Below are 16,349 nucleotides of genomic sequence, written 5' to 3'. Positions count from 1 at the left end.
ACGCACTCTAGCGCTTTGACAATAGAGGCGTGTTCAGATATTTTTGAGCACCTTGGCCGCTCCGATATATCTGATGGCGACTGTACATACATTATTATTTAGTGTTTCTCGCTTCAATTTTGTCTGTGGTTCGTATTTTCATTTATCATTTATTTATTCATCGACTAACTTACATTAACAGTTATACCAAACATGTAAGTTATAGCTAGGTTACTATACATTGAATTCGTATAGCCCGTTTTACTAATTAGCAATTACAAATCTAGGAAAACCGACAGGTGGTATAATGCCCCTAAAAGTATAGGTACGGTCAAGGAATATAGGTAATATTGTTTTAACTAACACGATTTTCACTCATAATTTTAAACTAAAACGGGACTAAAGGGGCCCACTGACTATCAGTCCGCCGGACGATATCGGCCTGTCAGTTGTTCGGAACTGTCAAATTTTTGTTCTAACTGACAGGCCGATATCGTCCGGCGGACTGATAGTCAGTGGGCCCCCTTTAATCGCGTAAAAAACTTACGTTTATTTATGGCCTGACGTTTCGAACGTGACGTTACGTTTGTGGCCACAGGCAGACTGGCGAGGAATCGTATAAACATCTTCTTGCTTGCTTGCCGTATAAATTTTATAAAATTATTAAAAAAACCGCAATACGCCTATCGATATAATCCGTTTTCATAGTTTTATTTTATTAAACAAAAAGTTTATAAATAATTTTTTATTATTATTTTTTTATTTTTCCTTAAACTTAATTTAGGTTATTTTATAATATGGATATAGAAATAAAATACAAAAACACGTACAAAACAGTACAAAATACTTATAAACCCGGCAGTAGCGGGGCCAGGCCCAAGCTGCCGGTGGTCATTATTATTATTATTCAGAGCCCACTGTGTCCCACTGCTGGATAAAGGCCTCCCCTCTCTTTTCCACTCGTCTCTGTTCGGTGCTAAATATTTTTAATTTAACGATAATCACAAAGAGCTTTTTCAATGTTTCACCGTTTTCGTAAATAAAATTTCACTCAAACCCATATTAACAGTAAATTATTCCACACCAACACCTCGCTAGGGTTGTCACATTGTCACATTATTTTAACACTAAACCCGTGTACAGTCGTCATCAGATATATCGGAGCGGCCAAGGTGCTCACAAATATCTGAACACGCCTCTATTGTCAAGGCGCTAGGTGCGTGTTCAGATATTTTTTAACACCTCGGCCGCTCCGATATATCTGATGGCGACTGTACTAACACACTTTAAACTGATCATTTGTGTGCCTTATGCCTTTGTATTAAGATTTATTTATGATCAGTTAACAGTGATGGTAACCGCGCATATAAATAATGTACCTGAGGGACCAGTTGGGAACACTCCCTTAGACCCTTTTACAGCCTGGCGGTGGACTGGTATTATGGGAATTGTTTAGGGTTAGTGAATGATACGACCTTTATGCTTAACGTGACGGGTGTAATGTATAGTTTGGACAGTTTCCTCATTCCTATTATTATATTGAGGGTAGAGGTAAGGAAAACACTATCTGTGTGTATGAAAGTGTCAAAAAATCTTAAAAAGGTGGCGCCAGATTTGCTTGAACTATAGGTATGTATACAATGTGTATACATCATCTTTGATTTCAACTGTCTTAGCTATCACGGTTTATGAGATATAGCCTGGTGACAGACAGACGCACAGAGGAGTCATAGTAATAGGGTCCCGCTTGTACCCTTTCGGTACGGAACCCTAATAAAACATGAGCACACCGCCACACGTTAAATATTTGTATGCCTCATATGGCCAAAAGTGGAGCACTTAATTATATGTATGTAACACCTGTTTGTAACACTACCTGCTTTTCGACAAATAAACGTATTGTATTGTATTGTATTGTAAAAACAATTTGTAAAATCCGAATAAACTACCAGTAATATTAAAGTATATTTAAGCTAATTCTGCGGATTCACTCATGTATAAAAATTAACTTAAAATTAGCTTATAGTTAGTATGTCTCAGGATAGTTTAAATTCGAATATTTAAGTAGTTCAATGTCCAATACACTGAAAGTCACACGTAAAACTGATTTCCATGAAATTGCGAATACAATACCCGGAGCAATTTCCTGAATATCACTGATGAGATGAGACAATGTCAATGAACAAAATCTGTCAGGGCTTTAACCGCGAAAATCGAAACTCGTGAATTTTGTGCAACTATCTCTGTCACTCTTACGCCTTAATTGGAGTGAAAGAGAAAGATGCCCGAAATTTTCAAACTTCGGTGTTCGCGGTCGCAGTAGAGTAGGCTCAGACAAAGCAATCCGATAGTGCCTACGTCAAACAGGATGATTGGCATCACTGAAATACGAATGAGTGAAAATTCAAAAATATACTCGTGATAAAATTACACTGATGGAAAAATACAGTAATACTGCTAATTATTCCAGGTTATTCGAACGTTTAATTCGTAAAATTTTAATTTATTAGGGCCACTTGCACCATCCGACTAACCCGGATTAACCGGTTAAACCTGGAGTTACCATGGTTACATTACATTTTGACACTGGGTTAACCGGTTAAGGCGGTTCCCTGAGCCAGAAGGCGAAAAATCTCCTTATATGATCATATTTTTCTAAGAGACGTTGATATTTTGTAGACGTGGAAAAAATAGGTATATGTAGTTCTTGACTATATTATCTTTAATTGATAAGCTTCCGATACACGAACTGATGACAAAATGTGACAGTGATAGCGGCAAACCGATGGAACGGCCTTAACCCCGGGTTAGTGGGATGGTGCAAGTGGGCCTCACTGTCATATTTATAAACAATTAGCTACCGTAAAATGTGCCTACTTTGCTCCCCACTGGGTACATGTGCTCCAACAGTTTTTATATGGGTACCTAGCAAACAACGTCACAACCTCATTTAAAATAGGTATATACATAGTACCGCTGAAATCCTCAACATATTTGTCCTCGTAAAGCAATAAAAATCACCCACCAGAGTTCTTAAGGATTTGCCACACTGGATGCATTCTGCGGTCAGCGGTCAGGTCAAACCCGCATTATGTATGACAACATTGACAGCAACCTTTGAAGTTGAAGTTTGACCTGACCGCTGCCCGCAGAACGCATCCAGTGTGGCAAATCCTTTATAGTTAGATATCTGATATGGCCACTTGGATTATTCACTAACCCGGGGTTAACCGGTTAAACCTGGAGTTACCATGGTTACCAGTACAATTTGACACTGGGTTAACAGTTTCACGGGTTAATCCCGGATTAATGGTTCAAGTGGCCCTTAGTGTAGTTGTAGACGAAGGGTTAAACCCGAAGTTTGTATTTGTGCGGCACTACGCAACTTGCATCACTGTATGTTGTACACTCGGCGACGTAATGCATTTTATTTAGGGATCTAATTTCGTCCACGTAATACAAAACTATTGACATGTCATTCTACAAGGTAGGTACCTATTTTGTAAAATAAACTAATGAGTAATGATTTGAAATGTCTAAACAAAAGCAAAAATTTTTAGGCTTTTAGGAATAATATGTGTCGTTTTCAAGCAAAAGGTACCACATTGTCGCTTGCCATAAGGACGCTCTGACAGATTTTTCGTAAGAAGATACAAGCAACTTTTGTTCTTACGTTAAGCGACAATGGTACCTCTTGATTGAAAACCTCACATATATACACGTCACATATATACGTACGAAAAAAAGGCACATACAAAATTTTATATTATTAGTAAAGAAAATAGTGTTGTTTTTTTTTGTTTTGTAACATAAAAATCTCACAATTTTTTCAGCCTTTCATTTGCATTTTCATTACAATAGGATGTATAACTCTATAATTAAATTAGACATAGGCATAATTAATTTAATAATAAGCATATTTCTACACCAGTAACACAGAATTATAAATGTATTTATTTATTTATTTCAAACATCAGTCCATTTGGTATAGCTAGGTATATATTATTATTACAATAACTTAAATTAAACTAAAACTACTACTTAAATAACTAACTCAGCCCAACAGCACTCCTGTTGTCCATGTGCATGGCGTTCCACTTTTTAACCATTGGACAATCTAAACTGTCCATAACAGTATTCAGAAGGCTGCTGAGGCTCTCCCTAACACGGCGCATCAGGGAGGCCACTCTCTTGCACATTATGGCTTGGAAGCCATCCACGCGAGCTTCGGCAAACATCCCCGACGCACTGCAAAATCGAGGCAACCCCAACAACACTCTGAAACCGTTATTATAATGAATGCGTAAAGCATTAAGGGATCTCTGCGTACACTTGACCCACAGGCTGCACGCATAAAAAGACTGACAAAATGCCCTAGAAAGAGCTATTTTGAAACTTCCCGTACAATTATGATTTTGTAAATTACTTACCGCACTTATAAATGAGTCTCTTAACTTCAAACTCGCGTATCCATCTGTCAGATTATTCGATTTTGGTATTAAGAAAAGGTAATATTATAGATAGATATTTAGATTTAGGGGTAGATATTTGCTGAGAGGGTCGAATGGATGTACCTATACCTATCCGACTTTGAAGTTAAGCGACACAAATACTATGATCATAAATTAATTCCATAACTTCCTTCTAATCCAAGTCTATAAGTACCTTAATTTTGGATTAAGCAGAAACGTCTGCGAAAAGTACCACAAAGCTAAGAAATATTTAAGGCCGTTCCATCGGTTTGCCGCTGTCACTGTCACATTTCGCAAGAAAGAACGGGAAAGATCATACGCGCCAAGTGTCAATTTTGATCGAATTTTGTAGATTTTTATTTATTTTAAAAACGTTACCTTACAATATCGAAATTCGAACGCTATGAAATTACTATTTAAGTTAAGATTGTTTTTCTTCTTTTTTTGTTTATAGTGTCACATAATAAATAACCGAATAAAGTAGGATTAAAAGTCCGAGTTAGAGGTTACTTTGGGAATTAATTGTATTGAGCGAAGTGTCATAATTCGTGTATCGGAAGCTATGTTGTTAAAGATAATATAGTCAAGAACTACATATATTTTTTCCACGTCTACGAATATCAACGCCTCTTAGAAAAACATGATCATATAAGGAGATTTTTCGCCTTCTGGCTCAGGGAACCGCCTTAAATGAAAAGTGGAAAAGTTCACTGTCTAGGGTGGAATTTTTCCACTTCATTTATTTCTAAGCTTTCTTTAGTATGTTTCTACACAAATATTAGCAATTCAAACATTTTGAACTGACTGTACCAACATCTGAAACCGAGTCACGTTTGTCATTTCACACCAATCCGTCCTGCGAGAATTTTCACACTCTATAAATTCGCGGCGGCAATCCCCCGGCTTATCCCGAATCCCGATCCATCTCCTGAAGATAACGGGTTTCTGAGCGAACATTTGTGGCTTTCCACACAGAAGGGTCCTTATGTTTCAAGTGCAATAAGGACGTTTCCATCTGAAATTCCAACAGAAATTCTACGAAACAGAAATTAAACGTCCTTATCGAAGAAGAAGCATAAGGAAATAAGGACCCTTCTCTAACGGAAAGTCACATTTTAACACTGAAACCACAAAGATTTGGTAAAACTATAATGAAGTTTACACTAACAACAATAATGAATTTTAGTACTATCTACGAGTCTACGAGTAGACGGCCTGGCTCCGTTCAATCAACTGTTCTTGTGTCTTATTCGGCAGTTTGCTCTGAAACCTCCGTAATATTGCATATGCAAGCTAGGTTAAGTATCTATTTCGAAAAACCTATCTTCGACCGTTTTGTTCCTTCCTTTTGAATATCCCCGGAGCGACTAGTAATATCCGGAACGAGAGCTCGAATCTACGTTGTGCCTTACATTTAAAAAGTTTAAGAAATATTAAAATTCAGTTTAGCAATAGTTTTAGTGTTGGTCATCTTAACTATTTGGATTGTTTCAAAGATTTTTCAAAGGATATCGACTAAATCAACATCCCTAAGAAGTGAAATAAAACTATGAAAACGGATTATATCGCGTATATTGAATTTATAATACATCCCGACGTTTCGAACCCTTTACAGCGTTCGTGGTCAACGGGTGACTGAGGAAAAATGTTTGTGTGTTTTATTTCATGAGTAACTATCGCGGTAACCGAAGACAATATTATCCCTAAGAAGTCTTACGTTATAAATTCAAGAATAAAAAGGAAAATGATGATAGCAATAAAAATAACGCGATTGGTGACGAAATCGTTTGCGATGACACTCATAGTTATGAACTATGACACGATAATTTAAAAGGCAATGATGATGACATCGAAAAAAATACGATGATAATTAAATTGGTGAAAATATATGGATATATAAGTATATAAGTACCTATATATGGCAGTACACTGCACCCAATGCATATGGAAGTACATAATCATAATCATTTTATTGGTAAAGCTAATTTACATGTCAGTCTGGGTACAACTTAAAAAAATTACTGGAAATAAATAATCCTTAAATAGTAAGCGCAATCACATTAAATATCAGTTTAAAACCAAAAACTACCACTACTATACTTACTTAATTATGAACCTACCTATATTCCTATATTCGACCGTTTTGTTCGTTCCAATTGAATATCCTCGGAACGAGTATGTAATATCCGGAACGAGGAATAGCCCAGGCTCGAATAGTAAATAGTTTCTTACATTTTATAATTTTAAGTTACGCATGAAACTTGGCTTAAAATTGATATACAATAAAAATCTAGAAACGAACACTAGTACAGTCGCCATCACATATATCGGAGCGGCGGAGGTGCTCAAAAATATCTGAACACACTAGCGTCATGACAATAGAGGCGTGTTCTGATATTTGTGAGCTCCGATACATCTGATGGCGGTTGTACCTGACATAGATATATGGTAAGTTGAATGTTCATGTCAAGTATATGTTGTTTCAGAATAACCATTTAAAAAATTAAAAATAAAATAAAAACGAGAGCGTAAAGTAACTTCAATTGTATGGCGGTGGCTCGTTCGTGTGACTCTTAAGGAATATTAAATATCAGTTCACTATGAAAAGTTGTCTGTGTAAAACTTCTACACGCTCTAATTTTTTTGTATTGCAATTTCAACATAATTAATTGCGACATAATTTAACATTTAAATTATTCTTTAGTTTTTTTTAAAGGATTTCAAGCTTGACTTTTGTTGTCTTGTGTCCAGTGGTTTGTTAGCTAAGGCCAAATTTAATTTAGGATTTTATGTGGAAAACGGCGTTGTTTTAAATCTAATGTATTTAAGTAGCATGTTTATACATATAATATAAAGGTAATAAGTAAATAACATAATTTTTTTTTTATACTACGTCGGTGGCAAACAAGCATACGGCCCGCCTGATGTTAAGCAGTCTCCGTAGCCTATGTACGCCTGCAACTCCAGAGGAGTTACATGCGCGTTGCCGACCCTAACACTCCTCTCCCTCTTTTAATAATGTAAATAACGTTCACTTTGTATATCATACAAAATATACACGGCACTGCATTTATGAACTGGCCTGCATCTTATTAGATGCCTAAATAAATAAAGCCAACCCCTGTTACAGGCTTATTTAAAATTTCCGGGAAACCTACTTATTAATGTACGAAAACTTAAACAGTTTCTTTATTTTAGTTTACTTCGCTTCAGTACTTCCGCAAGTTTCTGGAATTAAAGCTGTTTCCGAAATTGTATCATATTTTTTGTAGTAGTTTTTACCCTTACCATGAGTTCGAAGTAGCCGTAGTCACTATCGACTATGTCTCTGGCAGTGCCTCTCACTCGTAATGTATTGATACAAGCGAGATGACTGCGAGTGAGATTACAGTGGCCAATAGCGATGGCTTGGAGCAAGGTCCTTTAACTCACAAGCAGCTCAAGCTGGTTATCCCGTCTATATTTGCTGGATACGCCGTTGCTGAGACGCAAAACCTTGAATGGCGTAACATCAGTTTTGCATCTCTTTCTGCGGAATGGTTCTCTAAAAAGTAGCCCAACAGCTATTTATCATACCAATAGCGGTTCCAGTAATTTTAAAATTTTAACATGTGCATCCTGCCCATCCTAACTTACGGTGCACAAACTTGGTCATTAACTGAGGCCCTAAAATCGAAACTCAAGGTTTGCCAGCGAGCTATGGAGCGTAGTATATTAGGTGTTCGTAGAACTGATCGAATCAGAAACACGGAACTACGCTCCAGAACTAGAGTTGCAGATGTAGGCGTCAAGACCGCTAAGCTTAAGTGGGACTGGGCGGGACATGTCTGTCGCATGCACCCGGAAAGGTGGGCCAAAATGGTTACTGAGTGGGACCCACGGAGCACCATAGACGGTGCAGGCCGGGGTTCAGGCAGACCAAAAAGGAGATGGCGGGACGACTTGGACGCATTCTACCCCAAATGGTGGGAAAATGGCGATGACAGGGTCGAGTGGAGAAAACGAGGGGAGGCCTTTGCCCAGCAGTGGAACACCAAAATAGGCTAATATAAAAAAATATATATATATATATATAGTTAACTCTAGGTACTCACACTCATGGTATGGCCCACTCCGTGCGGCTCAGATTTACAATTTCCTTGCGTAAAATTCGCCCGGGCGGACACAAATTATGAAACTGAATTCCGGATCGCGGCTGAAATATCGCCGCTTCGCCCTGGTTTCTACAATATTGTTGCTTGCAAGTTAAAATACATTTGAGAACTAACTTTCCTTATAGACCTTGCAACAAATGACATGCGATTTGTGATAATTGCTGGTTCATTAGGAGCAAGGGCCTGACACTCTTCGATAGAGAAAGATAGTCTTATTGCGATTCCTATAAGAGGAAAGAGAAAATAGTGCCATGCTTTGTCCTTATCACCGACCGGGTTTTTTTTCATGGTCGGGTTATGGCAGCATAGGTGGGAGGCGATGGCAAAATACCGAAATTTATAAGAGTGAAAGAGAAAAAGGATTATGCTGCCATACATTAACCTGTCAATACATGAATATGTCTTTCTCTTACCCCGAGTCGCTCGGTTTCATGTCTATAACTACTATACTATGTCTATGATTAGGAGCAACGAATTCAATAAATCTATTTATTTATCCAATGGCAATAATTTGTATAGCTAGAAACAGTATTATACTAGTGATGAAATGTCTACTTAAAGACAAGTCAGCCACTTTTATTGCGTCGTCATCGATCGATCAAATGCCGCAAATGCCGCAATGTTTTGAAAATCGCATGCGATTATCCGTGACGTTTGTAGAGGCCAATAATGTACCTAATCTTACCTTTTTCTCATCCATTTTCAAGGACTTTTTTTTAGGTATAGCACTATTATTTGCGATTTCTTTGGCCGTACGTTCCAACACAATGGGGACAATCAATGATGCCTGATTAGGATTAATGAGCGGGTCGTTTATCGGGATTCCTCGGGGCAAAACGACCGATCTGGATAAACGTCTCGCAATGTGAACGTGCCGTGTTCTAAATTACAAGGTAGGTAGAATATTGGCGTATTTTTTTGGAATGCTAGTAGAATGTTTATAAATGTTTATCTGATAATATTCCGTACGTAACCGTACGTTCCGTTCCGTAGAAATATTTATGTTGTTCAAGTTCATTAGTAACGACAATCGGCCTCGAGAACAGTATGCTAACTTATTTTCTGTCAAAGCAATATTCGATTTTTAGTCAATTATACCAAATAAGGTTTCTGCTACATTACACATTATGCCAAATCTGCTGTGCAAAAAGAGTTTCGGACAATCCAAGATATACCAAATAGAGAGAACTCCTTTTGACTGCCCGAGACTTTGAAAGTCATAGTACCTAACACTTTCAATAATTATGAATTACAAATAGGTAGTACGAGTAAGCTCCAAATGTACTTACAAATGTTAAAATTGTATCTGTCTTTACAGTTGTTATATTTTGGCTAGTAAGTTTAAAACATTCCCTTAGATGACTCACGCTAAACCGGGCCAGGGCCGGGACGGAGCTTCCGGCGCTTCGTTTTCTATGGAAAGCAACACGTGATCACCGATCTGCCGTCATAGAAAATGACGTGTCGGACGCCTCGGCCCGGGCCCGGCCCAGTCTAGCGTGAGTCATCCTCTACCCAAAATCCCGGGGTATGATTATGATAATCTAAGACAACTACTTGCATGTAAAATTTCAGCCTAGTCTTCTTCATTTATTTAGTAGTAAAGTTACCAAATAGGATTATGAGAATGGTAGAAATTTCTTTCGAAACGGTATCGTCTTTCTTCGGCTAAAAGTTAAAACCCTAAAACTAAGAAACAATAGGTAGGGTAGGACAGATACCTAATATACCTCTTTCTAGGCATGCATATTTTACAATGTTCGCAACATTTCTTCGACAGTTAAAACAAACGGCATTTTAAGAAAACCGATACCTAAGAAAATTTTAACGCTGCTGCCAACTCGCGAACTTTCTGAACGAAAATATTTTCCAAACAGCAAGCAGTTTCCGAATTCAATATCTGGCGGAATATGGGTCGAACAAGATCAGACATTTCGATTCGAGACGCCATTAAAGTAGGGTTAAGTTTGTTTTCACGTGTAGGTTAGGTATAAAATACAAATCAAGCATACGGCCCGCCTGACGGTAAGCAGTTACCGTAGCCTATGGACGCCCGCAACACCAGAGGTATTACATGCGCGTTGCCGACCCTTTAAAAACCTGTACACTCCTTTTTTGAAGAACCCCATACTGTAGTCCCTCGGGAAAACCTCGGCAGGGAGCTCATTCCACAGCCGAAGTAGTAAGTATATGGTTTTTTTATATTATTATCTATAATTACGGTAACAATATGTCTTGAATTTAGTCTGTATTAGCAATTGTTATAATAAATGAAGGAAATATAAAATAAACACGAAAATGTAAAAAATATATACAAAGAGAGATAGCCATGGGCTTCTAAAAAGTTTGAGAATTATTTCTCAAATGTGGGGGAAACGGTAATTTAGTACTAGATGCATATTATTACTGTTTTATAAATAAAATTATTATAATTTAATTAAAAGGTATTAATTTATTAGACAGAGGTCAAAAATACAATAAGCATGTTACATAATAAGCATAATTTAATTAAAGGCTACTTTTTATTAATAATAAATGAAGACCGAAACCCATGTACTTATATACGACTATCACAGTATAATAATCATTTTCAGATGAGTAAACTTTGACCAAAAAGTCATCTTTAATCGTCGTAGCTCATTTATTTAAATGGAAAATCTTGACAGCTCTCTACTAGCATACTTATGTGTATTTAATGAAACTTAGACACTTAACACTAGACTATAATCCTTCTTGTTCCGTCTGCTTTAGTTTAGAATTCCGTATTTATCGCAAGAACACAGTTTCCAAACTGCCCATTAAACAAGGAGCCGTGTGTTGGCTTGTGAGAAGAAGCACTTGAACTTAGTACAGTCGCCATCAGATATATCGGAGCGGCGAAGGCGCTCACAAATATCTGAACACGCCTCTATTGTCTGGGCGTTAGAGTGCGTGTTCAGATATTGTGAACATCTTGGGCGCTCCGATATATCTGATGGTGACTGTACATTAAGAGCCAATCAACGTGCTCACTAACGCCACTGCTAAATAATGATTATTTAAATTTAACGATAGATATTTATAAAAACCGAACAAGTGCGAGTCGGACTCGCCCGCCGAGGGTTCCGTACTTTTTAGTATTTGTTGTAGCGGCAACAGAAACACATTATCTGAAAATTTCAACTGTCTATCTCTCACGGTTAATGAGATACAGCCTGGTGACTGACAGACGTACAGACGGACAGAGGAGTCTTAGTAATAGGGTCCCGTTTTTATCCTTTGGCTACGGAACCCTAAAAAGGGGGCCGCTATGTAGTGTATTTTGTATTTAAGTATCTTTTGAATACATCAAACTAGTATGTGTTTGTGTTATGTTATGTGTAGCTATGTTACACAACGAAGGCCACAAATCTGACACGATCTTATTTGTAGAGCCGTAAGAGCGTGTCACATGCTTTTGCGGCCTTCGAAAAGTAACATACGTATTATTGCAGGTATACTTGAATTTCAATAACTTGCGTTCCGCTCACTTAGTACGTATTTTTTAAGTGGAAAGCATCTACTCTACCATTTAATAAAATCATGCAACTTCGAGCACCATCCAGACATAAATATACAGTGTGGAAAAAATTTATGGGCCCTAGAGGGAAAGTGCCTTAAAACCTTAAGTTAGCGCATTTTACTTAAAGGAAACATTCTTTTATATTTAAAAAGATACAAAACTGCATTCAAAGTTTTTTTAAAGTGGCTTGTCGCGCCCGGGAAAAAAGTTCAAAAAATAAACACTCGCTATTTTATTCTGCTAGTCGATACAGTTTATGTTAATGATAACATTTCTCTATAAAACATAAGGTCTTACACTCGTCTGTCGTACAAAATATCCATCGAATATTTAGTCCCAAAGAATATTTTAAGATAAGCGAAATTGAAACAAAAAAATTAAAAATGTGAATGCAGTTCTGTTTCTTATTAAAAATAAAAGAATGTTTCCTTTAAGTAAAATGAACTAACTTAAGGTTTTAAGGCACTTTCTCTCCAGGGCCCATTAATTTTTTCCAACATGTATAAGCAGACAAAACAAATACGAGAATTTAAAAATCCCATTAGTGTTTCAAAAATTTCAAAATACGTCAAAAGTTTGCTGCATTAATTAGGATACGCTGCGAAGTTGCTAATCCCAGTAATCCTGGACGTGTCGCACCCTAATGTTGGTGTCCGAGGCTTAGGCCGTTGTCCAATTTAGAATAGGTTTGATCACGTCTGCGGCTGCTGGGGTTACAATCGGTTTATAAGGGGTGGAATTTGTAAAAAGTTTTATTTTTAACGAGTAGGTAAAATCATAGGCGGTCGATTCATAGGTTAAAAGTTATCCCTTCTAAATAAATATAAGCCTTCAGCTCGATATGCCATTTCCCGCTATTAAAATAAAAGTTGTGATTGGCTAAATAGAAATAAAATAAAATCACTGACTTCACTTGACTCAAAAGTCGTAGGCTATTGTCAGTGTAGATAATGATAACAATGAAATGAAATAATATGAAAATTTAAAGGAAGGAATATTATCCATACCAACAAAGCGTCAAAACCACATACGATAAAGTAATAATTTAATTTAAACTAATGTTTATTATAATACAAATAAACATTTAAGGTACACAATGTTATGAATACACGTTTCCTTACGTCCGTCGCCATTCATCTCTGAACCCGCTCGCTCGACATAAGCGGATCAACCTCTTTGAACTCTGCGGGAAACAGGTCAGCTAACATATTCTGAATACAGGGTAACATACTGTGTAAAATCGGAGACTAATCTAATTATAAGTTTTTGAACTTTTCCTAAAGTAAGACATATCCATTTTTTTGGCTATTTATTAGCTGACAATTGTTGATCATTAGGCTTTTCGTTCGTCGAGACATCTATTGTCAAGTAGCAGTACTGATAAATGCGCTAGTTGACCCTAGATGTCGACTACGACAATAATAAACGTTTTGGTAACAAAACTGATATATGGAGTGAACACTATATGCTTACTTATTTCTCTATGGCTATGATTGAGTGCACATTATTTGGCGCCTGATTTCCGGGCGGCCATTAAAGCTCGATGAATAATAGCGTGACGTGACGTGCGGCTACGTCATTGTCATTAACACTGGGGCGCCATTTTGCATTATGTGGACACTTGAAAAATAACTACCCATTGTTATTTTTCAAAAAGCCATTCTTTTTTACAAGCTTTTTATTAACTTGCAATGTACCTATGTATGTAACTATGTTTGTACGGGTCAAATCTTGCAAGTTAAATTTGACCTACTTCCCGACTTCCAATGAAGCTGAAAATTTGCATACATATATAAGTCGGGTAACAAATGCAATATTATGGTACCATCGACCTGATCTGATGGAGACAGGAGGTGGCCATAGGAACTCGGTGATAAAATAAGGAGACCTAATTGTGTTTGGGGTTTTTAGAATTGTCTCGATGAGTATTAAGAAAAGTATAAAAGCTTATACCAAAAATGAAATTTTTGTCAAAAACTTTTTATAAAATGTGGACCCACATTTTATAGAAGCGCAAATATTTTACCTCAGAGCCCGTTTCTAATTTCTGTGGCCCTAGTGAATGAGAGTACAAGTCTCGGGCAGCGCAGGTGTATAAGGGTTCCATTCCACGTAACACTTATGCCCTTTTACACCGGAAACCGGAAAGTGGGTTAAATTTAACTTCAAAGATGTGACCCGTACAAACATACATACATTGCAAAAAGATGACTTGTAAAAAGATGCCTTGGTGATTGCTATATAGCGTGTTTCCAACGTATGTAGTGCTTATGGTTTAATAGATATTAGCGATTTAGCGAAAATTACCCCGTTTTCGAAGATACCTAAATGCACCTTACTATTCTTACTAATAATAAGTTATTGGCAAAAATTTCATTTTTGTTGCAAGCTTTTATCGCTAACTGTACTTTTTTCCACAGGCTAATACTCATCGAGACAATTCTAAAAACCCCAAGCACAATTAGGTTGCGTTGTTTTATCACAGAGTTCCTATGGCCGCCTCCTGTCTCCATCATCAGATCAGCTCGATGGTACCATAATATTGCATTGTCACACGACTTACATATGTATGCAAATTTTCAGCTTCATCGGAAACCGAGAAGTGGGTCAAATTTAACTTGCAAGATTTGACCCTTACAAACATGTTACATACATATTACAAACATACTTACATAGGTACATTGCAAGTTAAATAAAAGCTTGTAAAATACAAGTGACAATATAATATTATTTTTATTTCACACAGTTTTTTGCATCATTAAGTAAGTTTACGGTACCTTATTAAATCGCAATATACAATCACAATTCACAATAAACATAATTAGAAATAAATTTCAACATCAATAAAGCTCACAGATAATGAATATGGAGGAAAGCCAACAAAGTAAATTAAATAAACAATGATTAATTCGGAGACGGGAAAGAAACGTCATTAATCAAATGCTGGACAAATTAATGGAACCGGGATGTTTGTTCGGCTTCTCTGCAGGAGTCCGATTCTAATTTTATAAAATTTATTTTATAAACTGAAATAGATATCATACACTAAAGAAAAAGTGAGCACCGGTGGCCGAGGCGGGAATCGAACGCGTCTTCAGCTTACGCGGCTAACGTCCTAACCACTAGACCACCCGGCCACGGCGGTACTCATCCCAAATTCTCTTGTGTATGTTATCTTTATTATATTTCATAAAATAATTTGATTGGTACCCTTGTTGGAAATTTTATTTTATAAATTTTCAGCTTATTTTGACATGAGCTTGACCTTGAGCACTATGTAATCAGCGTTGGCGGATTGGTGTTGCAAAATGTCACTGTCACTGACAGTGTCAAGACTGACATATGTATACGATAACGTCTACGTAATTTACTTTCTATACATCTCGCTCGCACTAATATGCCAGTACGAGCTAGATGCATAGTAAGTTACGTTCTTGCTAGCGTTTATGTCAGTGCCAAACTGGTGGTAGCTGTACAGGAGTCGTCTCATAGTTAAGGCATTTCGCTTGCACTTATTAACTATGCTATTTTGGATATTTCATAAAATAATTTGATTTGTTCCCTAGTTGGAAAATTTATTTATTTTGACACGAGCTTGACCTTGAGCACTATGTTATCAGCGTTGGCGGATTGGTGTTGCAAAATGTCACTGTCACTGACAGTGTCAAGACTGACATATGTATACGATAAAGTCTACGTAATTTACTTTCTATACATCTCGCTCGCACTATATGCCAGTACGAGCGAGATGCATAGTAAGTTACGTTCATGCCAGCGTTTATGTCAGTGCCAAACTGGTGGTAGCTGTACAGGAGTCATCTCATAGTTAAGGCATTTCGCTCGCACTTATTAGAGCGCGTGAGATGCCTGATAAAACGAGTCAAGGAGTATAAAAAAATCCGAGTCTGATTAACAAATTGTTAAGGTGTTGGTATTGTTATGATACGACCTTGACGATCGCTCATGCTAATTGGTGCGCGCAAAATGCACTGGGAGTCATTCGGCACCTCGCTTGCACATATTCGTGCACGTGAGAGGCAATGTGTCAAGGTCGTATCATTATAAGATAAAGATTGTCACATGTCACTTGCGATTAGATGGATCATAGACGACTCGCGGTCATCACATATGTGTGATGGTGGTACCGGGGAACCACCCCACCACATTATTAAAATTCAAATTGCACCAAAGATTGCAAATATA

The 16,349-nt window shown here is 37.2% G+C and overlaps 1 long non-coding RNA gene across 1 annotated transcript in view; it reads right to left on the bottom strand.

Moving 5' to 3' along the window:
- LOC134747597 (uncharacterized) overlaps positions 1–14,790 on the bottom strand; it is a 298,158-nt gene extending 283,368 nt beyond the window's left edge. Inside the window, exon 1 of the long non-coding RNA XR_010128347.1 lies at positions 14,710–14,790. This is a non-coding gene — a long non-coding RNA (uncharacterized LOC134747597). The remainder of the gene's footprint in view (positions 1–14,709) is intronic.
- Positions 14,791–16,349: the final 1,559 nt, after the last annotated feature.

This window comes from Cydia strobilella, chromosome 15 (assembly GCF_947568885.1).
Source record: "Cydia strobilella chromosome 15, ilCydStro3.1, whole genome shotgun sequence".
Classification (NCBI taxonomy): domain Eukaryota; kingdom Metazoa; phylum Arthropoda; class Insecta; order Lepidoptera; family Tortricidae; genus Cydia; species Cydia strobilella.
Note: the sequence above shows the minus strand (reverse complement) of the source record. Positions and strands in the feature narration are given on the sequence as shown.